General features: G+C 41.4%; 1 protein-coding gene across 1 annotated transcript in view; it reads left to right on the top strand.

Moving 5' to 3' along the window:
- Nucleotides 1-24,282, top strand: part of LOC310814914 (interleukin-1 receptor accessory protein-like 1) — a gene marked incomplete at its 5' end in the record, with an annotated part of 175,974 nt that overhangs the window by 9,402 nt on the left and 142,290 nt on the right. The gene's annotated exons all lie outside the window — the stretch shown is intronic.

The raw sequence follows: 24,282 nt of genomic DNA, 5'->3' as shown, positions 1-24,282 counted from the left end.
TTCACAGGTAGCCGTTGCTCACTTAGCCCCTTCTCCCAAGGGCTGTGTACAGACACTACAGGTGTTCTGTTTGAGTAGTCTCATTGTGTGAATGTTCTTCCCAAAGTAGCCCTGACCACAACTCATACTTGTAGTACACAGCTATCTTAAAGGTAGTTTAGCTGTAGCAACTGTCCAACTGTCTTTTGGCCGGTTTCTTCAGAGCATTCTAGTTGTGACCATTGATTAACATGGCACACTGATATGTAGTAGTCCTATTAAGACCTGGTTAATGTGTCTGCATACTTAGTATGAACCGGAACATAAATTACTGTATGCTGCTATAGCACATGGGCAAAGTGGGATTCTAAAATGGAATGATAACAAGCTAATATGTAATAAAGGTACACAATGATACAGTGGCTGCTTGTACTGTGTGTTTACAACAATAATTGTTTTATGTATTCATTCAAACAGTCCAGTAAAATCAGGTAGCCAGAAATGTGATATCGCTTTAGATCACTGCTAATAAACAGATTATTTGGAAAGTTATACTTCATTAAGTTGCTCTAAAACACATATTCACATGTTCCTAATATTCAAAATCACTGAATGTTTTAATCTTTTACATGATCTGTTTCATGATGATGATGGGTGCTGCATGGCCAAGGCCAACCCACAATGTTTTATACATTCCAATATGGTACCTCCTGAGGAGGGGGTTGCTTGTTAGAGTTGTTGCAATAAATACATTATTTGTTATATGAGTGAAATGCCTTGACTTGAGTTGTCCACAGAGCATAGTTGACTTTTCGCTATGACAGTCAGCTTTAGGAAACCAGTTCACTTGACATGGGCTGAGGGCTTTCAAAAAAAGAATAGTAACGTATCCACAAATTAAAATAACGAGAGGCAAGTCTATGACAAGCTTGCATTGTGTCCACCCTCATTTATTCAAGAGCCTGCATATCTGCCGTTTTTACTCTGTAGCCAGCGCGAACGGGGAGCTGCATATCACTAGGAATATGAATATAGAACATATTCATTTTAGTCTCTCTTTATGTCTTCAGCAGACTACCTTATGTGCCTGGTATTTGTATCCAATTTGAAGGATTATATGTGTGGTTTATAATGAGCTTTTGGCAGTGAGAGGATTCAAACATGGGGGAGGCCAGTGTGGTTGTCCTTGCTGCTTAATTGAAGAAAATCCAGTTCTGGGTTTCAGGATTCCGAGAGGCTTTGGAAAAACAGTATATCGTTCATAAACTGAAATGGCCCCAGAAATTATCCTTATCTCTCTGACTGACTCACACAAAGCTGAGCCACAGGATAAAATGAACCTGTACTCAGAGCACTATGCAAATGGCCTTAGGCAGTGATAGGACATTGCCCAAAATATCATGGGTTTTAACCCGGGGCAGTCCTGCACTGTTAATCCTTTTGAACCCCTCTCTGTTCCTTCATGACAGTGATTGTTGCTGCCATTGATTACTACAGCTTTGTTACAGATGGTCAGGGGGCAAGGCTGAATGGCATATAATTACCAGTGTCATCCTTACTGCTATTCCTCCACAGACTGCTCTCTCCCGTAACAAAGTATTGCTTGTACAGTGTCCATTTTAGGACATCCCAGCTCTTAATCGATAGAGTCAGTTGTCAGGTGAAAAGGAAACTCAGATCAAACTGCTATACTCCCTCAGGTGTGAGACCAAACTGTCATACTCCCTTAAACGAAAAGGCTATACTCTCTAAGGGAGGCCATAGACAAAAAGGCTCTACTCCCTAAACCCTTAGACGAAAAAGCTATACTCCATAAAGCCATACACGGAAAGGCTATACTCCCTTGTGTTATACACTCACTGCGTACTTTATTAGGAACACCTGTGGACCTTCTCATGGTGGAGGTGGTGTAATGGTGTGGGGAATGTTTTCTTGGCACACTTTGGGCCCGTTAATACCAATCAATCATCGCTTGAATGCCACAGCCTATTTGAGTATTGTTGCCATGTGCATCCCTTCATGGCCACAATTTACCCAACTTTTAATGGCTACTTCCAGCATGATAATGCATCACGTCACAAAGCAAAAGTCGTCTCCAACTGGTTTCATGAACATGACAATGAGTTCAGTGTTCTTCAGTGGCCTTCCCAGTCAACGGATCTGAGTCGAATAGAACACCTTTGGGATGTGGTAGAACGTGAGATTCACAGCTTGAATGTGCACCTGAAAAATCTGCAGGAATTGCATGATGTAATCATGCCATCATGGACCAGAATCTCAAAGGAATGTTTCCAACATCTTGTGGAATCAATGCCATGAAGAATTGAGGCTGTTTTGAGAGCAAAGGGAGGCCCTACCCAGTATTAGTATAGTGTTCCTAATGAAGTGTTCGGTGAGTGTATGTCATGTGTTTTGATGGGGTGGTTGGTCCGGCCCTCATGGATCACAAATCTTTGCATTGGATGTAATCGTTCTTTAAACAATGTTTTTAAAGTTAAACTATATTTGCAATTTTCTAAACAGGATGAATTGCCTTAAAAACAGTCAATGCCTTGCATTTGTTGTTAATGATTATGATGTGGTATATTGTTGAAAAGACAATGGTGTAAAAACTTTCCACTGAGGTCTGAGAGAGTAATGCCTTTTCCACTGAGCTTTGGGGGAGTATAGCCTTTCTGTCTAAGGTCTCAGGGAGTATAGCCTTTTCATCTTTGACCTTACGGAGTATAGCCTTTCCGTCTATGGCCTAAGAGAGTATAGCCTTTTCATCTAAGGCCTTGGAGAGTATTACAACTGATCATTTTATCACCGGAATCAAGATTTATTGTGGTCTTTGAGACACACGATGTCCTCCATGTTGTACCTACACAGTATATTGGTTTTCCATTGATTTGTGACTGACTTTGTTTTGACCTTGATTCTATTTCAAGTTAGATCCATTCTTGAAGGAAAACTCAATGACTAAGCAATCCATTTTTTCTAAGGGTGGGAATGAACACTCTTTAATATTTTTCATTGAACAAATAGAAAGTGAGAGATGGACAGGAAGAAGAGAAGAGATGTGTGTCGGAGGAGTGGAGGGACAGGGATCTGTTCCAAGTCAACTGTGTGCTGAGGGCAGCAGCTCCAACCACCAGACACAATGGTCATTCTCTTGACTTGCACTCCTTCACTCCTATCCCCTTGTTCAATTTCACATGAATTATGTAATATTATTTTGTAAGATGGATGATGAATACCATCACATTGACTCGTCGTTGTTAACTGAATATCTTTAGTTGAAACAGAACTAGTATGTTATTTACGAAGCAGAAACATGCAGTTTGCACCGAGGACATTGTCATATTCAGCTTCAAGACAGTGTGCAACGCACACTCTTGTTTTGAATTACCTGTCACACAGTCCATGTATGTATTCCTGAGAAAAATTTATTGCTCAGCTTTTACAGAGAAGGAATATTGTATTCCTTTCTTCTTCACCATATCGCCCTACTAACACACTCTCTTATTCCCAGTGTTTGTCACCATAACAATCTACAGCAAACTCCAGTCCAGGATATATGCTTCTGCAATTTTCTGTCTTTGGGGAAATTGGAGAGATTGTTTTATAAATGAGGTAGTTAATCTAAAGACAGAGACAATGGACTGGTAACTCCCATGTGAGTTTTTTTCCCCAAAAAGAGCTTTCATTACACTTCTATCCACTCTGAGATGAGAGCTGTGCAGTAAAGAGCCGCTCAGAGAGTTGTGCATGCAGAGAACAATTGTTAAACAATTGTATTATATAATTATTAAAAGGCTGCAGGCTCCTTAAAAGGTAATACGAAATGTAGCATTAACTGTCATTAACATTAACTAACAGTTTCTCCACATATTTGTAAATTAACACACATCTAGTTGTTATATTAGTTATTAAAGTATTTTTCAAATAATCCTCAAGGTTTTTCCAAGCAATGGTTTGCTACTGAAAAGGTATTGCCAAAGCTTGCAATTACAGATATTTAGTTTTGAAAGCCCCACATTTCAATGGTCTCCCTCAGAGGCAATGCTATTGGATCTTAAGATGACAGGGTTGTGAGCATGTTCATATCCCTGCATATATGTACATATACATATCCTTACAAAATGCATAGACTAACTCCAGAAAAGCCCTACAACAAGCCTATAGAATAATTACCATGCTGGGTGTGAATGGCTTGTACAGCTTACTAGAATGTTATCTATTTTATCGCTTCTGCCTCTAGCTTTCTCAATGATATCATTCAGGATGATAATTTCTTCCCATTATGCACTTCTCTTTCAATATCTTGTGGCAATAAATCCAGTATGGTGACTAGATTATTAAAAGTCTTTGTTTTGGGACATTGTATTTGTTTGAGACAGTGTAGCCAGAATCAAGGGTTGCTGTTGCTATTTGGACAAGCATGAATTGGCATTATTCATTCCTAAATATGTCAACCAGGCCAGATATACAATACAATAACTATTTTTCCTGTGCGGGAACTCTGACAGAGGTCTGAGATTAAGTGATTGCATAATGTCATTTATTACAATGAAAACCAGACAGAGCAACAGAGGCTCAGTGGATCTCGTTTGATGGGAAGACATTTGTCAATGGTCAATTGGTCATGGGCCATAATTATTGACCATGATTTCTAGACTCCTGAAGTTTAGAATTCAGCAGCACAGTTCCTTTAGTTTTTTCAAGGCTCTCTACCTTACATTTTGCTGGTATCAAGGAAACTAGTGTGCGACTTGCACATTTGGAGGTATAGGGTCCTTGATAAATCCCTTGTGGGGCAAGCATGGCATTGTAAATGCAGGAAGTGTTAGAACATGGCAGTTGATGGGCTGTCAAGCTCCCTTACGTCTGTCAGCCTCTCAGCGTGTGGCCCTATTCATTGTGCTCTTTGGAAAAGTTTGAAAACATCCTCTCTGGCTGTGTTCACTCTCTGTTTGCCGTATCCCTGTTCGCCGCAGTTTTTTGAACACTGCCCTCTTGTTCTCTTTGTGTGCTTTTTCCTTCTCTCCCCTTTAGTTTTGCGACTGAAGGAGCTGGAAATGGTCATAGCACAATCAACCTGTTTCTGTGACACACAGAGGCAGAGTGAATCTTTATTGGTGCAGAGGGACTCCTGCCAAGTTGGGTTTTTTGTTTTCTTTCTCTCTGGAATGGCAGAGGATGTAAGCTCGCTCACTGAGGAGTGCGGATTTGTTTGACGCCGAGGACTGACATGCTGCAGGAGTCCTATGTCTCTATTCTGCGGGAGCAGTGGTTGGAAAGGCAGGCTTTCACCAGTGTTCTCTGGTCAGCACAAAGTATGGGCAGTCTCATTCATGGCTAATTTCTTCACGGTTTTTGATAATGAAAAGGAAATTGCCTGGGATTTCCTCTTAGAGAACCTGTCGCGGTGCAATTGTTCCCCTGAAAGGCTGATTCGGAGCATCAAGTCTTATTTTGTAGACGTGTCACTCATCTTTTTGACCTTGCTCTTTTTTTCCCCCTTCACTTTCAGTTCAGTATAAAATGGACCAGTGACACCACACAGCATAAAGATCAGTATTTTAACTGCATATGATTTATATTCATGGTGTTACATATTTCCCTGTCAAGTTTATTGTCTTCCTTTTTGGCTGGCATACATTTGAGATATGTATGGCTTTTTATTTATCATTCCGTATTGTCTGAAATGGCTGAAGATGCGAGATGATTTCCCTGCAGTGCTGCGATCAATAAATTCTACATATTAATTAAGTCACAGTGTCAGCTACAAGGCTTCTCCATGGATAGGTCTTCTCCCAGGCCTTGTTTATCAGCCTATCAGAGAGCAGCAGGGCACAGCAGCTTCCTATGTTCACCGTTACGGTACAAACATGCATCTCAGGCCTGTAATTTACAGGACATGTCATTCATTTATTCTTTGTTTATATGACACAAAGTGGCAGAACATTATAGCTCCGTAAAAGTGAATCAGTGCTAAAGTTCTCATCCATGGGTTATAAAAGCATTTATAGTCCTCAGTGGTCTTTTTAGAAGATTAGATTCCATTAATGTGTGAAACATAAATAAAAAAAGGTGGAAGGCCTCATGTTCCAGCCCCGCAACAACAAACCTACTCAGCCCTGGCCAGAGCACCTACTGTAACATGACAGAAAAATACATTTATCCTCCATTTTGTATCTGTGAAGGAGAGAAAATGGAGATTAGGAATTACAGTTGTACAAACTGTACTGATACAGATTTTAGAAAGAGCTATGTTTGGACCGAAACAGTGCTCATCACTGAGCATTCTTTATCATGTGATCTCATTCCTTGATCGCTATCAATCTGTTATGGCAATTTTGCACTATTTTAAAGCTCAAATGTACATACTGGACCTTTAAACCAATGGGGCTATTCTGAGGCCGATGCTATAGCTAAGTGCTCCCTCTATGCTGTGTGTGTGTGTGTGTGTGTGTGTGTGTGTGTGTGTGTGTGTGTGTACATTATATAGTTGGGAGAGAGGGATACCTTTGGTAGGGGATTATCCTCTCCCAAGTGTGGCTGTGACAGAATCAGCGGGTCACCTGTCTCTGTTTCCTGTCTTCAGCCAAGTGGGTCCACATGTGACACCACACAATCTCTTCTGCTTCTGCTCTCTCAGCAGATCACTACACACGATGTATCCCTCTGAGGATTAACATTTCTCCTTTTTTGCCTCGACGTGTGTGTGTGTGTGTGTGTGTGTGTGTGTGTGTGTGTGTTTCCGTGTTTCCCAGGGATACTTAAACTGTTCCCAGTCCATCACTTCTTTGGCATCTTTTGGACAGAAGAAAAACTTTACTGTATTTTACCTGGCAGTCATTTTAGGTTTAATGCACAAGTACAGTATATCCAGCTTTAGGATGTACAGAATGTAATGTGTTGTGAAATATGGTCCTCTTTGACTCTTTGAATTTTGAATTTCAGATGCACAGGATGACCAAAGGGGCAGTTTGGTCACAGACTAATAACTGGTGCTGTAGCATGCTATCACTTCCTGTTGACAATCTATCAGATAGTGTGTACAGGAAACGCAGATACGATAGCCCCTGAGTGATTTAAACACCTTATTTACAAGGGTGATGACCTTCCATTTTTTCTTCCCTTGCCAAGACAATTTATTAGAGTGCAGATAGTGATTATTTATGGTCGTTTCATTCAACACAACCCACCCTTACTTCTCCAGTCCCAACCTCACATCAGAAACCAGAAAAACAGCTGGGCAAAGAAATCTCAACCATTCAATTTTCAGCAAATGCATCCAAGTCCACTAAATATGCCTTTCAGCTCTCAAGCATTAGAATTCAAATGTATCTGTGTTATACTGTAGCATTAAATGTGCACATCGTCTTCTCCCCATTTTAATGGATATGTGATATTTGCTGAATAGACCACAGCTTGCTTCATTTCCACAGTACTTCTTTTTTAGGGTTCTCTTTTGCTTTTGTGCTCCGAGTGGCAAGACTTGAGTAACACAAGGACGGCCGCAGATTACGCTTCTTCTGTGTGCCGCTTTCATTTCTTTTAATATGCAAATGGAGATTAGCCTAAGGGCCCTATTTGGCATAAGTTATTTCTACCAGGAGGGTACTAATCATTCACATCTTTATTTCCTTTTCAAAATAATCCTGAGCTAGTCTCCACATTCCAACAAGACAACTGTACACACTATGCAAAATAAATAGACGGAAAGGCTGTCTTTTTTGCAATTTCTGTGCATGTTTTGTGACTGTTTCTGTTGCTCCTTTGTTTAGAAATGTATAGAATATGTTTCACTTTGTCATATTGTTAGACACATATTTGTGTTGACCTTTCTTTTAACGTCAATATCACAAGGACCAGGTTTGTGATGAGTAATGTGATTAAATATAACAGCATGATGGCAATTTAATTAGTGTTCCCTCATTGCATTTTTGTTGAGCTACTTGGCAATTGTCAATGATTCCTATGACTCACACTTCAGATAAATGGGAAATGTTGTTTTTGCTAGGGCATACCAACATTCAGAACAGTTTTCTGTACATTCTCTTGTATATATTTATTGTTGTTCAGTTTAGCATCAGTTTGAAATGTTATTCATGTATTTGTTTATGTTTATACTTACTTATGGTGTACTACAGTGTACTCAACAATGTTGTATGAGTGCAGTTTGTCTGTGTTCCTCTCAAGGGCCTATGGGTAAGAGGCCTATGTTTGAACATCTGCATACCAAATGCAGTTTGGTAAATGACTCTGGTATCATTCCGTCACAAAACCATTTAAAATGTACCATGGGAAGCAATTCCGACATTTCTTTTGATCTCAGGGAAATGGGGGATTAGAAAACATTTCATATCTGTGAAATTGTGTGCAAAGCGTCTGAGATGTACGATGTGCAGCCAATGTCAACATCTATAATTAAGTGATTTAAATGACCTAATTTTTGCAGGAGGAGCTCTTAGGGCCTGGGTAATACTCTGCAGTTCAATGTGTGGGATTCAGTGGGAATTTACTGAAGTATGGATAACCTCTGAGATATCCTGCAGGCCAACCTAAATCTAAGTATGGAGAAGTATGGAGATTGTGTGCTCATTCGATACACAACATCAACTGGAAGCTCAGTCACTCTGAATCTCGCTCTAGGCAAGTTTGTTTAATGACCCTGAACTGTGTTTGACCATGACACAAGTGAGCTCTTTAAACAGAGTGAGAGTTGACCGACCCACTTTCAAGTGAGAGATTTAAAAACACAGCCACAAGTCAACATGTCCTCCGGTGATTGTAGTCACGCCTGAATACAATGATGATGAGAAGGAACACAATCATGCTTTTTCTTAAAGTAGTCTACACTCAAAAGGAAATCCCTCCAGGTTTGCTTCAAAGCTAAATGATAAGAGGGACCTCATATAGAGACCCCCCCACACACACACACACACACACACATACACACACGCTGCTTTGTGTGGGCAAGAGACCAAGACGGTCAGCATCTGGATTACCGCGAGCCATTACCATCTGGATCCTCTGTAATGCGACAATATGTAAGGGATTATGCAATCAAAGGTCTGCCGAATGAAAGGAATAACAATACAATTGCTCTCACTGACACACAGTGGGCATTCTTTGAGTGGCTTAGCGGGCCGATTATTGACTGGGATAAAAAAAACAAAAAAGGGAAATCTGCAAAAATAGAGCTCCCAATTAATTGGATTAAACAAACAAATTAGTGCTTGAATAAACAGTTGTTGCGGTGATGGACCTCGCCACTGACGGTTCCTTAGTACCCTATTTATCTCTCTGTACAACTAAATTGGAGGTGAGCTTTCAACATTAATTCACAATTTACATCGCAATTAATGGTCGTTCTGGCTGTGACCTTCAAGGGGATCTAGATTCCAAGGTTACTAATTTAATTAGAACTAATATCATCTTTGGTGTTTTTTTTTTCAAATTTTCTTTGTCATTCCAGCTTTGCTGGTTATTAAAATCTCTCCTATCAACAATACTGGAAAATATCCCAAACATCCCTGCATTGGGGATTAATTTAGCTTTGCTGCACTGTTACAGTACAAGATAGTGCTGGGCTTTTATGTTCCCTGACCTCTTTCTCTACTACAGAATGAAGTCAATGTATGCAGGGAAGTCTAATTGGGTTGACAGTGTGTAGTGTAGTGCCTTGCCTCTTCCTCGTACAGTGTCCATGACATTCAGCTCTTTGACACACTGCACTGCTCTTCTTTTCCATTGGGCTTTGATGGTAGTACCACTTGAGAGTACTTAATCTGTAGGACTGATAGCTAGCAGAGACATCTCAATGCTGAAGGCCCAGTTAAGTTCAACTGCGAGATGATGTTGTTGTGTTTCAGATGATGGGTTACTTGAATTGTGAACACAGCGCCAGAAACAGTTTCAGATAAATACATAAATCACTCAACATTAAGTTAAAGAATAACAACAATATTTTGTAATATCATGTTTAAAATGTGATTTTACGGTCATTTGGATTCAAAATCAGGATTTTCCCATACCTCAAACAACTAAAGCGGCAATGGCGGTAGATGTTTGTCGAGTGGCTCAGGAAAAGCTAATCAGTGGCAGTTGGGTAAGTGAAAAGAGAGAAGAGAGAGGAGGGCAGAAGCAGGGAAGTGGTGGCTCCATGAATACATTTCCTCCTCTCCCCTGTCTGCAGGACCTCGTCTGAACCTATTACATGGGTAACAAGGTGACACTGAGTGGACTCGCTGAGGGGCTTCGCCTGGAGCTGTCTGGGAACCCGTCTATGTTAATTAAGGCTTGGGAAAAGAGCAGGAGACACCATGAGACAAAAGCCTTTACAAGATGGCCTTAGAGCGCTTCTTAAGGAGCAGATTTTTTTTACTGGTCTTGTGTGCAGTAGGAGACGGTTAGGGTTGGAATAGTTAAAAAAGAACCAGAGCCTCTTCTATGTTCATTCCCCCATATTTCTTTCTCTCTTTCTCTCTCTCTCTCTCTTTCTCTCTCTCTGTCTTACCACACCTCTCTCTTTACCTCCGTCTCCCCCCCCTTTTCAGCCTACTCGTTCTCAATGTTTTTTCTGACAGGGTGGTAGTGGATGTGGGTGGTTAATATCGTGCGTCCACCCTTTTTCCTCTGGGGTAGTGAGAAGAAGAAGAACCCAGAATGACATCAAGTTTGAAGTTTTATGGGAGTGTTTTTTAGAGCAACGGAAGTGGGCGATCACGAGATGTCATCAATTTGAATGCCAGCCAGTTGCCGTGGAAACAGAATCTGAGATGGTCTTCTTGAGGATCCTGTTCAACATTCGGAATGGTGGAAGGTTTAGAGAAAAATAAGTAATTGAATACAGGCATTTTCCAATCTCATAATAGATGATTAGTATTCCCATCATTAGAAGATATGGGTAAAAGGGCCATGATGACTACATTCAGAGGATAAAAAACGTATTGATCATGCTGTGATGTAAGAATGAAATGCAATACATTTGTCCTTGTCTCTGGACATAACAATGTGAATTCACAGACATTTTTACGTAACCCTCAACTTTATCTCCAAATGTGTCAAAATCTCCAGGAGGCAATGTGAAGAGTACAGCAGTTGTTCAATAATCCTGGCCGCGGCACCCACACCCATTGGTAATCTCCCAACAGACAGCCCTAAATGGAAAGGGCTCTTTGCGAAATGGCTAGGGCTCTACAGATAGCACCCCCATGTAATTCCTGTTAATTACTATCCAGGGGAAGATAAGGTCCTGGGTTGGAAGGGGCTTGGGGAAGAGATAAGGTGGATCAGAGTTTGACTGAGGGATTTTTTCGTGTTCTGGTACAAACACAGCAATCGTCCGGAAATAACCCAAAGTCGGATGCTGTCTTAAAGTTGTTGTGTCTACCTCCCTGTTGTTGGAGAAGAAAGGGGAGCCCTTGTTGTATTGAGAGCATTGGGAGACATCTACTGGGCCAATGTTCTATAATATAATAATAATAATATATGCCATTTAGCTGATGCTTTTATCCAAAGCGACGTACATTGCAGTGAATGCATACATTTTTCAGTATATATGATCCCAGCGGGAATCGAACCCACAACCTAAGTGTCGTTAGCGCCATTTACCAACTATCTACCAACTGAGCCACAGAGGACCACTATAAGGAGAAAATGTGCTGTCCAGAAACAACCCCTAGTCATAACACGCTAAGTACTTTCTTTAGATCGGAAAGTGTTGGATCTGTAACCATTATTATTATTATTTATTTTTTTAAATATATCCTTTATTTAAACAGGAAGATGTTACTCTTTTACAGAAGAGCCCTGTAGATAAAAGAAACATCCAAACTAAATCAACAATATTTAAACTAAATAAAACCAGTGGGGGAAACAATGGAAATCTACAAAATAGTAAATGGACAAAAAAATAATTAATAACACTTTACATTAAGGTTCCCTCTGTAAAAGTTGTTTCCTAAGTTGTGGCAATGATTCGGTTGGCACCAATGCAGTACAATGTGAAGATCGCTCAAAGTACAGTACAGCTGTCACCATGTTTTGTCCCATGGCCCATACTTCAAATCCTGATATCCTTGTCAACATGTCCACCGTGCATGTTCCCAGATTTTATTTGTTTGATTGATTGATTGATTGATTGATTGCAAGCTGCCTGGGCAAACCCCAAGTGAATATTGAACCATCTAAACTAATGAGTTATAGCTGTTTGTAAATGGTTGATCATTTAATAATAAACTTTTATAAGTGATTTATTAACTAATTATAAACCATTTATAAACATTTTACAAAGGGGACCTCAATGTAAAGTGTTACCAGAATAACATTATCATAGTAGATCCACCTTGCCTGATAGGCAGGTTGACATTTTGCCATGTTGTGTATACCTATCCAATTCTTGGGGGTAAGTGTTAGAGGCCTCTTTCTGGGCCAGGCCTAGTTTATGGGGCAGTTCATGTCAATAAAGGAAACAGATTTTCTGTTTTTTAACCAATCCAATTATATTATTTTTACCATATGCAATGTTCATTGTCTGTGTTTAGAAAGGAACTTTAGCATTTTGCTCCAACCATATGAGGTCTATGTCACGTACGCAGTCGTTACGTTGCTGTTATCTCATTTTGCTGCAAGCCAAGGATCATCCACTGTTAGCCGTGGAAGCTTAGCGCGCTCATCTTCAATCAACTTTGTTAGGGTTAGGTTTGGTATGTAGAAATGTCATCAATAATTGATGGGAGCTTGACAGAGTGGAGGTTGATGGGAAGGGACAGGTCCTTGGTTTGAGTGGGCCTTTTGAGGAATGGAATCTCTTGACGGTAGACAGCTCATAGCTCCCTGGGGTCAAAGTATTAAGATACTGTATATGAGAGCATGTTGGAGAAGTGAGGACCATTTTTCCAAGTGCATTACCATGTTGCTGCTTCACTGGGGGATCCGCCACACGATTGCCCATGTATGCATTACACGTTTGCATTACGACATTACGATACAGTAGGCTTCATGAGTTGAATACAGTTCCTGTGTGGATCAGGGAAGGGAGAGTCTAGGGCAGAGGGCTGTGAGAGATGGGGGGGGGGAAAAGACAGCGTAAAGCAGGGAGGGAGAAAGAGAGAGATGGAAGGAGAGAGTGCAGGAATGTAAGGCAAAAAAGTAAGTACCATTAGAGATGAGATAGTGGAACATTGAGGGACAACGCCTCAATGGTTCTCCGCTCTGATGATGCCATTTTGGCTCACTCTGACCCAGTTTCCTCCGTACAGATTGTTAAAGTGAAATGCTAAGAACGGAATGTGGACACAGGCTAGTGTGAAAGTCTGTTAAAGTCTGATAATGTGATGGAAGAATGCTCTCTGAAACCATTTTTGGTTAGCAATTGATATAGTATTGATATTAGCATTTTCCACATAGAGGGATACACATTTTGTGCCATACAGTGCCTTTGATACAGCTTTACCATAAGTGGATGTAACTTAGAAAAAAATGGTGTATGTGTGGCTGCATGTGCACATCCTTACATGGGTATCATTCATAGTAACTAAAAGTGTGTCAACTGTGCAATTATATTTGCACATTAACATAGCACTTACCAATGTCTCTTTTCCTAATAACTTATCATTTCTGATTTCTAAGAAATAGAACTATAGTGGAATATGGGGTGTTCAAACAATGTTATGCAGTGTTGATACCATCAGTATTTTTGTTTTAGTTAGTGACATTGAACATTTTGACTGGAAAGTTATCTTTCATCTAACCACAAACATTTACTCAAAGAAGAGATCAACCCTTAAAAGTCAAAGTCAAGTTTGCCAGCCATTTGTAGGAATACATCAATTGGAATTATTAGACGGAGCTCCACATACATACATACACCTCCACACACAACAACATTACATTAAATACATTACTTGAATAAAGTACTCAGTGGGCTATTAAGAGGAATTAAATGAGAACACATTGTATGAATAGAAATGCTTGCTTCATTAAAAATCAATCCATTAGCTTGGTTTAAAAGATGGATGTCGCTTGGGTAGAATCTGCTATTGAATCGTGTAGTGGTGGTCTTGATCTCCTTCCTGATGGTAGGAAGATCCTCCTTAATAAGTAATACTGTACTGTAGATCTCCTTTCTATCTGAAGATGATATTTTGCTTTTTTTCCATCCTCTTTTCCATTCAAATTATGCTAGTGTCCTTTATTTTGTCAGTCAGAGAGGTACGCACAGTATGCATATAACAGTACACAAACTAGCAGTACACACAAGCTGATCCATTGCAAACTGAATCAAATCACTGAGACTTGAAGGGATACCCAATCAACTGATTCTCATTGTGATTCAAATTCCCAACTGCACTGGATTGATTCACTTAAGTGAGTGATGGCTTTAATGAAGCTAATTAAAACCATGGTTAAGATGAAACGCAGGGACCACTTTGCTCCTGAAGGACCAATCAGGAGGTCTGACTGAAAGTAGATGATGGTGATGATGATGGTAGATAATATCATCATGGTGGCTGTTTTCTTCTTTCACTGTATGTTTTCATATGGTTGTTTCTATGTTTTGATACTGGAGCTGCCTTCCTGCTTAGGTTTCCCTAAGGACCGATCCTCTTAATCGTCCTGGTTTTAATAAAGCCCAGAAAAAAAGTATTTCCAGTTATTTGACACTTGCAAATGCATATTGAGTGTTTAAAGTCGCTGTGCATCTAAACATGTTGGGAAATATGCATGAAAACAAACCCCACGTAGCCCACTTCACAGCCACGTAATCTTGCTGCACTACTTTCTTCGCTTTAGACAAAATAACATGTCTTCCCTGTAATGGAGTCTTGGCTGTGTTAGGTTAATATTAAGTAATGAAATGTTGAAGAGGGAGAAGTGCTACCCATGGCCCCTCACTCTGAGTGCTCTGCCCGCCCGCTGCATTATTAATGAAAGTGCTGACAGGAAGAGAGCCGGTTCAACATGCTGGGTTTCCTCCGGGGGCAGCACTCGCAGGGCCAGATTGACTCCACGTCTCAGGATTTTAATGATGGTCCAGTGGTCCTGTACTGTACCTATCCCTCAGAGTCAGCAGTAAAGAGTGGTGGCGTGCAAATCTCTAATCCCTAATCTCTCTCTCCCTCTCTCTATCTCTTTCTTTCTCTCTTACCCTCTCTCTCTCACTACCTCTCTCACTATCTCTACTCTCTCATTCACTGTCTCATTTACCTATATTTACCTATATTTACCTCTACCTGTCTACCCCCATGTAAGTATTTCTCTAATTTACCCCTTGCAATGTTCATTGGCAATGCACAATTAGAACATGGATCAGCCATACATTAGAATCACATTGGTAATGTGTCCCTGCACTGGTCTCCTGTGACTTCATGCTGATTAAGGGACAGTCAGGGGCAGGTATTGTGGCTGTGGCATTTTAGGCCGCAGTGACTCTGAGATTAGCCTAGAGACCTTCAGGGGCCTTTGATTGGCCCGTGTCAGCAAGCGGAGGATCTGGTTGGTGCAGATAAGGCGTCAACACATCAAAGGCACTTTTAACCCCACGGAGAGCCTGGCCCCCAATGGATACAAACCTTTTTGTCAGTTGACTCGCTGTATTTAATTGGTTTATTTTTTGCATTTTTTTTACACAATCTGTATTTAGTTTATATGTTAGAGTCTGTAAAATCAACTCTGTAAAATCAAGTCTAGTCTTGTTGGTGCTTCTTTTAGTGTGTCAGGTTATTGTAAATCATTGATAACAAGGATGATTACAATCCTGACATTTTACCCTCTGACACTTCAAAGAGCTGAGTATTCTTGTTAGCTCTGGAGCATTTCAGAATTGAATTTCATATCGACCTGCCTCAATTGACGTTGTCTTGGTTACGCAGTCATGTCGAACCTCTTGGTTTAATGTGCTTATACTCTCTCTATCTCTCTCTCTCTGTGTGTCTCTCTCTCCATTCTCCCCTCTCTCTCTCTCTCTCTGCTCTCCTCTCTCTCTCTCTCTCTCTCTCTCTCTCTATTTTTCACAGAACTCTGCCACAGGCCCCCTGACATTACAAACAGACCAGTAAATTGCTCGTCTTTGTGGGGACAGGCAGACCTTACTCTCATCCAGCTGCCTTTTTGGCGGGTCTCCCCACTTCTGATGGCACTGTTCTGACAGCGCTGCTTCTTATAGCTCTCTCCCTACAGGACAATGTGGTGTAGGAGCCCCTAGAGGTTGGCAGGTCGCATAGGTGTCACAAAAACTCTGCTTATATGGTCCCCTCCCAGGATTCAGCTGTCAACGAGAGTAGTGTACACAGGCATAGGGTCATCCTGAGAGAGAGATATGAAGATACAGATGAAGAGACCCTAAGCGTTTTGTTGGAAAAGGCAGTGCACTGTAATCTCAAAAGTGGTAAACGACACATAAAACTCTGATCTCACTCAGATGTGTCATTCCTCCCTGGAACAATGAAGATGTTGGTACAATACTTTCCCAAACCACCCTTTATCGCTATAACACTATATCCCATACCATAACACTTTCCCATGCCACTATTCATACTGATAAACATTTACACAGTCTTGGATTGTAACATTTTCTGAATTTATTGGACTCTTGATAAGATACAACAGCAGTTTATTCCCCTCAGAAACTTCAACTTTTTCCTTGAAATGTCAAAGCTTGAAGCATTTCAGCAATTCAGCAATTCACAATATGGGACTTTGTATTATGAGAATGTGTCGTCGTAGCAGTTTTGGCACTGTATTCTGTGAGAAAGCTTCTTCGTCGTCCAGGTTTTGACAGCTAAGACTGCTCCGGCGAGAGCCAGGGTGCCAATTAAGTGGTGCTGTTACAAAAAAGGCTGCAGGGGAAGTGGGTGTCCCCCAGGGCCACCATGCCACTCCTGTTATGATGGCTGATGGCAGAGAGAGAGCCCCTAGACGTCCCATTACAGTGCCCTGTGTTGTCTGACATGCACTGGCAAGCTTGGGCAACATGGGATCCTCTTAACAACAACAACAAATTTTTGCCAAGGCTATATATGATACATGGGGTGAACAGGACAAACGGTCAATCAGTCTGTCTGTAATCATAGATCCACTGTAAAATGTGGGGGCTTTTTCTATAAAAACGTAATTTGATGTAAGGCTCTCTGGAGGTTGGGCATAAATGGTCTTCTTCGGAAAGGAAAAGCAAGGAATTGAAGTTTACTCTAGGCTGGGTGGCCTATCTAGTGGCACACTCATGTCAGCATAACTCTTGAATGTTATATTACATATATACTGTATGTATTTGTATGAAAAATATCACTCATATCACTCATATTTCAGAAAGTTGGTTCACAGTGAAGTTCACTTTGCTATCTGACTTACAGTAGCAGTGGTAAAGAGTCTCTGCCCCATTGTGACAATGTTGTCTACAGTGATGTTTTTCATGCTCAGTGATTTGTTTCTATGTCACCTGTCAAGTCAGAGTCAAACAGAAGTGCATTTATGTATTTCTTCTTTTACTTTAGAGGGACTGTTATGTTTTGGCTGAAATATTGAGGGTTACTAGAAGTGGCAGAGGTGAAAATGCGCGCACGCACACACGCACACACGCACACACAGCACACAGTCTACAGAGACTAAAGCCAGTGATTCTGGAAAGAGTATGTGAGTACTGAATAGTCTGATACTTTCTGTAGACATGGACAAACTTTTAATGAATATCCCTTTACCCAGTGGCTTTGTGGCATTCTTAACAAAGCACACCATTTACACAGGCATAATGGATCTAACCTGTGACTGCAAAGTGCAGACCAGGGCTTCACACTTGCATAGCACAGGAATTTATCAGTAGGTAATTGTTTCTTGATATCACCTCGAAGTGTTGGGACGGGTGCCAAGACATGTGAGGCGGACAATAAGTGGACTTCTCGAATTTCTGTCCACCCCCTGCATAATTCTCTTTACATGTCAGAAATTATAAATTACCCTCTGACTCAAGATTAATATTGCTTTGTAGAGTTTTCTCATTAATAAGGGAGCCTCAAGTAGATTTTGGACTGATTACAAGAAAGCCTGAGCAGAGAGGAACTCAAAGATGAAGAAACTTCACTTGTTTCACAGTTTAAAGATGTACTCTATCTCTAGAATTAACTCGGGGGTGAGTTATAACAAACAAAAAAAGTATGATAGGTCCCATCTCTGCCCTGCTATCCATTTTGTGCTCAATACACTTTGAGGCAGTTTTTTTCTCTCATCTCATTTCAGACTGTTTGACAAAGGCTAAAACGAATTATTATTGACGTAAAACTACTCTGTAGTAAGAGATTGATTGCATTCAAAAATATATTTCAGATGCTAGAGAGGTTACACTGCACTGTGACCCTGTCAAAACATTAGCTGTTGTAACCGCACCAAGTGGGGGGAATATTTTAGATTGTATGTCATTGCATGAGTCCTTGTTAGAAGACTGTTAATGAACATGGTGTTGTAGCGTCACCGTGCGAAAGATTTTGTACCGCTGCAAGGCAAGCAGGAATTGTAAACTTTCTACAGTCAGATCTGTACTGTACATAGGCCTGTAATGTTGTTTCAAGCTATGTTAAAAACAGCAATGTATACTGTACCTTGAGAGAGGACTCACTGAGTTATATTCAGCTTCAAGATTTGGATGAAACTGGGAGTAATTTTACTATACAATCTTGTTTATTTATGATGATCTGCAGGTTTTATCTAGAAACTTTATTCTCTCTTATAGATAAGGTTGAAACCAGAAACAGCCAATTACCAGTTGTGAGAGTAAGTACTGGCACTGCCCAAGGGCAACAGTGGTACAAAGGCTATATTTTGGGGTGAACAGAGCCTGCCAGTGCCATTCTCCCTCAACGGGCAACTACTGGTATCATGGCGCTTGGCCAAAAATCCCTGGGCACAGGGCACATTTGTTCGTTCTTTAAACCAATCACGTCCGCCCCCTTTTTTGTTGTCCTTGTACCAACTCCCCCTGTTTATTTTTAGTTTTCACTCAATTGAGCCACCATGGAATATCCCTCCTTTTCTCCCTCTCCCTTGGCCTCTGTCTATTGTGTCCCTCCGTCCCTGTTCTGTATCAAGACAGTGGCCCCTCCCCTTCCCCCACACTGCAGCTAGGTGCCTGCAGCCACAGATCAAAGCCTCCTGTGCCTCTGTGATGTTCCACACACTGGCCAAGCAGCACTGTACAGTGTGCCTCTCATATGCCCAAGGACCTGGCTATAGCCCTATGTAGATTCCTTATTCATGCTCTACAGGGCGATTCCCTGTCCCCCTCTGTTCTCTCTCCACAAATGGAAACATCTTCTTATCATTGTTTCTAGGCCACTGCGATGAATACATCTTAAGTATGGAGTTTGTGGTTGGTGTGAAAACATCTCTATACTGTAAAATGGTAGTATGTGCTCAGCCTCCTGAGTAGTCAGGGAAGTTAGGGATTCTGTGGGCCAGGCCTGGCACAATTTCCTTCTCTGTATCCCTGACACAGTGTTTTTTCACGGTGAGGCAGACACATTGGAATGGGCCACAGACAGTGTGGGCGTGAGGACTTCTGGGAGGGAGAGGAGTATTCTCTGACATGCATGGCCCTGTGCTGTGACAATCACTTACAGTTACTGACCTGGATAGCACATGTACATTAACCCCCTCATGACAGAGCCAGTCATGTGCACTCTTCCGATTGAAAACAAATCACAAATGTATATGTGAGCAGGGCCATAACTACCATTGAGGACACCAAGGTCATGTCCTCCGTATTGTTCCCTAATCAGACATTTTTGAAAGAAAGGTTTTGCATGTTTTTGTAATGAATAAAATGGAAAACAATAAAGAAAATGTATTACGGGTGGCAATAAAAAAAATCTGGTGCTCCGGTTAAGTTCCCCGCTCTTGTTCCCCCTATCAGATTGATGAAAACCGATACGTGCATCATGGGTCACGTCATTCAGGCACATGAAGGTTGGTAGATCCTGCATGCTCGATGTGGAGAGAAGCACGGCAGCAAATCATAGGTAGGAGAGAATCACAAACATTGGACCGACAGGTAGACCGTGCATTTAGAGAATTAAATATATTGTACATACAATATGTACATCACCGAATGACCTCCTTTACACAAGTTTGTTAGAACAGCAAGGTGATGCAGTGTGTGTATCTCTCAGACAGGCAGATTATTATCTATGCTTATATGCACTCTAGGCATCTTATTTTACCAATGAGAGAAGGAGCACTCAGAAACAGGGCCATAATTACCGTAGAGGACACCGAGGTTATGACCTCTGTATTTCTTTGTCATAATTAGAATAATCCGATTGTAAGTGAGTTTGTGATAAGTAATAGTAAATTCTGCAAATTGCTTTATCGTGTTAATGAGCACATTTCTTGCTCTCTCTGTCTTCTGCTTTCACCTGCCCAGAAATAGCATCAGCTTTTTATCAAAAGGGATGCTTACCATCACCAGCCAATGAGGTCAAACTATCTAATTCGCTAACTAAGCGTCTCCACTTCAAAACTTGATGAATGAAGCGTGTTACGGCCCTTTTGTCTAGGCTAAATTAAGGGACTAACACGACACAGCGAGACTGCTGAATGTAGGTGCGCTGCAACACAAACCCTATGAACCGGGACTAAAATGAAAGAATATTTATTGTTTAAACAAATGATCGCTACAAGGGAACTATGAACAGTGCCAAAGGAAAGAACTCATTAAAAGAAAGTCCTGGCTACCTAACCAAAAAGATCTACTAAAAAAAACACATGAGGGGCACCCGTTCCTAGCCTGTTGTTTAGAACAGAGATGCAGCTACGTGATGCAAAGTAAACCCATGGGCAGCTTACCTATCCTCTTGTCCCTTCGCGTGAAAACCGAAGTGAAATGATTCATATGATATGACTGAATTGGATTGAGACAGCTTGTTCATTTTGGGGGAGGGGCATTAGCAAAAAAAATTATGCATTTAGATATGTAGATCAGGGTGCGCCAAGATTGAGTTTCTAGCTATTGAGCTGGAAAAAAATCTGCTGGTGGAGGATTCCTCCTGAACACTTACATAGGATATGCATATGATATGCACTTCACGGCCCTGCTCAGGAAACGCTGTTTGATCTTACAATATCTGGTTAAGTTTTTCAGGGTTACATAGGAAACCATTTTGAATTTGTGACTGTAATGCTAGTATAGAAATGTGTGTTTGCATGGGGCACTAGATTTGAATAGGAGGGCTGATCATTTGCTGGACGTTTCTCAGCAAATGTATTTTGCCGAATGTCTGTTGTGCTGACCTCTGTGCAGATGTTATCTCACACAGGCCTAACTGAAACTCTGATAAGAAAGTGAGCACACTGAAAAACTTTGAAGGGAGAAGACAGAATGAAAGTCATATTCTCGATATATTGCTTGGATTATTAAGGGGTGGACTTTTGGGTGGTGGTGGTGGTGGTGTGTGTGTGTGTGTGCGTGCGTGCGTGCGTGCGTGCGTGCGTGCGTGCGTGTGTGTCTGTAGGCCTCTATGTGTGTGTACGTCTGTGTATGTGTGGTGATGGGATGAGCTGTGGGATCATAGTTCCCCCCCCCCCCCCACTGCCTGCCCATCCAAACATCTACTGGGGAGCCTGGGTAGATCTCCACAGTGTGCCCAGCATCCATCACAGTGATTGGGGTCCCGGTGAAGTCGACCCAGCAGCTCTCTACCATGCCGGCTCCATATGCTACGTGCAGCTGTTCCCTCTACCCCGACACAGCACTACACCCCCCCCCCCCCAAACCACCACCACTGCCCCCCCCACAGACACACACACACACACACTCACTCCCCATGCCTGCCTGTCAGCCGAAAGACGGTCAACAACCGAAGATTCTCCTGTGCCCATGCACTAGGGATGACAGAAAACATGGTCGACGAGGGAATCTAGCAGGGGTGTTCCCCTCGGGCCCCTCACTGGCAAGGCACAGAAAGATTGCATCTGTGTAGCTTTTGATAGCCGAATTATTGGAGGGCTGCACATTACCCATGTTTATGCCAGCAAAAGTGTTTGAGGAGCTGAGGAAGGTCAAGACAGACAGTTTGCTGATGAAAGGTGTGCTCTGGGGAATATTTGTGGGTCATGTTGGCGGAGGGTCTAAAATGTCAGTTGGCAAATTATGTCTCATAGACATAACTTTGGAGACAATATGAATGAAGGGTTATGGCTGTCTACAATATGCCATAGTCATATAAAGTCATGCGGTAGGCTAAATGTCTCGTCTTTTTATTTTGGCCATTTTTTCATTTATGATCATAACAGCACCATTTAATTTCCGTCTTGTCACAAAATGAGCAGACGGAAGCGCCATAAAGAAAATTACAATCTTTTCATGTTGTTCTTGTATTAAGTCCCTTTTGAAGATACGGCTCCTTTTGATTAAATCCCGTCTAGACCTTAAGACACCTTTCACTTCCTGTGAAGTTCCTTTGTCTAGAGAGGTGCCTCAGTGTGCAAAGATTTCCTTTGTTCTCTTTTGTTTTGTTGGCGGAATAAAGGGAGAGACCAGAGGTAAGTGCAGTGATTAATGCCAAGCAAGGGGGAAAGAGGGAAGAGCCGAGGCCATGGCAGCCGACTTGTCCTATGCCCTGGGCTAAGCCCCACCGCCAGAGTGTAACTCGGGTTCAGAGCCAGAGGTGGAGCACAAGAGCCAAGATGGAGTCCAATAGCTATTCTCTGATTGGCTGCTTCATACATGGTACGCAAATATATCATACCTAAACACCCTATGGCGCTGCTCAGTAACACATGTGTGTTATTGTTATATATCTTCTAAGACTATAAATCATGTTGTGATGAAGAGATTTTTTTTTTTAAATGTTGTGGTGCCAGATTTTCGAGGAGTATATAGAGACCCAGGGGGAAGACAATAACCATTGGAATCATATTCGAGCCTGTCTAGTGGTGTGCTCTGGGCCACAAACTGCAATTAAATTCAATAATTCAAAATAATATTTATTTTCTAGCCTGTCTGCGTAGTGGAAGGAATCAAAATTCTTTATGCAATGCCTCATTTGCCAAAGCAGTTTTCCATTGGGTAGCTAGATGATGTCATTTAGGAAGCTCTCCCCATCCTGTAAACCTATTTGCAGAACTAAAGTGCAGAGTGTGTCGGATTGCAAGCCTCATTTAACGTTGCACAATAGCTGATGTCTATTTGTGGAGGATAGTGTTGGGTGTTAACAGACATCAGAAGGGGTTCTTTGCCACAGACAAATGGGTGTATTAAGCTCTTAGGCGTGGGCTTGATTGGGTTGATCGATACGCTAGAGTGATCAGTGCTCAATTTGATGCTACCTGACCTGAGAAGTTCATCACTCTCTGTGACCTTTACTTTCCTTTACAAGTTTAATTTATCTCCTGTTCTCTTTAATCAGAGTCTCGGCCTGTAAATACAGCCCAGAGAAAATGTCTGACTCACCATCTTAAGAAAATGCCATTCAAATGAATTAAATCGAATGGTGACACTCTTTCCACTCTTTTTGTTTGGAAAACTGATATGTTTGTCTGTAGGTTTGTAGAGATACACAGGCGAAAGATACACAAAACAGATAAGCTGGAAGGTTTGTATTAGGAGAGAGATCAAACTGTGCCACACAGAATTAACACACTAGCTTTATGAATAAACATATAGTCAAACAGATTACACTTTTGACAGATTTCACTTTAGACCAAATTAGAACCAAAGCTGAGAGAACCTCACATTATACAACATATGTATAGGTTGCTGTTTCAGATACTTTACAGTCTTCATCTATTTAGACAATTTTACAGTAAAATTGTTCTCATTGTTTCATATTACCTATATTGGTGTTAAGAAAGGCCACTGCATCACATTACTATAATTGTACAGGAAAACCTGTTGCTAAAGCACATCGTCAGTGTTTCCCAATGCGATAGCTATGCCCTCCCTCACAGTCCTTCCCTTTCTGTGTCCTATGTGAGAGGAGAGTGAAATATAGCAAGCATACATGCTCATATCACTATTTCACATGTGCCTGTGAAGGCAGAGCAAACTCCACCCGCCTCTCTACTAACAATGCAATGCAAACTAATGAAGAGTGTGGTGCAGGTCTTCAGATGAGAGTCATGATCCACATTTAAAACCTGTCAAAACCCTGTGAGACTTTCAAGGGTGTCTGCAACATTCTTTGTAGGCCCATAAAAACCCCGGCTGAACTGAGAGACAGTCAGTAGCAAGTTGGGCCAGCAAGGGAAACAAGAACAGGCCTTCCTCTGTGGTGGAACTATTCTCAAGAAACCAAGCAGATCCTATAACTTCTTCACACT

The sequence above is a fragment of the Argentina silus genome (genome assembly GCF_951799395.1).
Source record: "Argentina silus genome assembly, chromosome: 14".
Lineage (NCBI taxonomy): Eukaryota > Metazoa > Chordata > Actinopteri > Argentiniformes > Argentinidae > Argentina > Argentina silus.
This window is presented reverse-complemented; position numbering and strand designations above follow the sequence as displayed.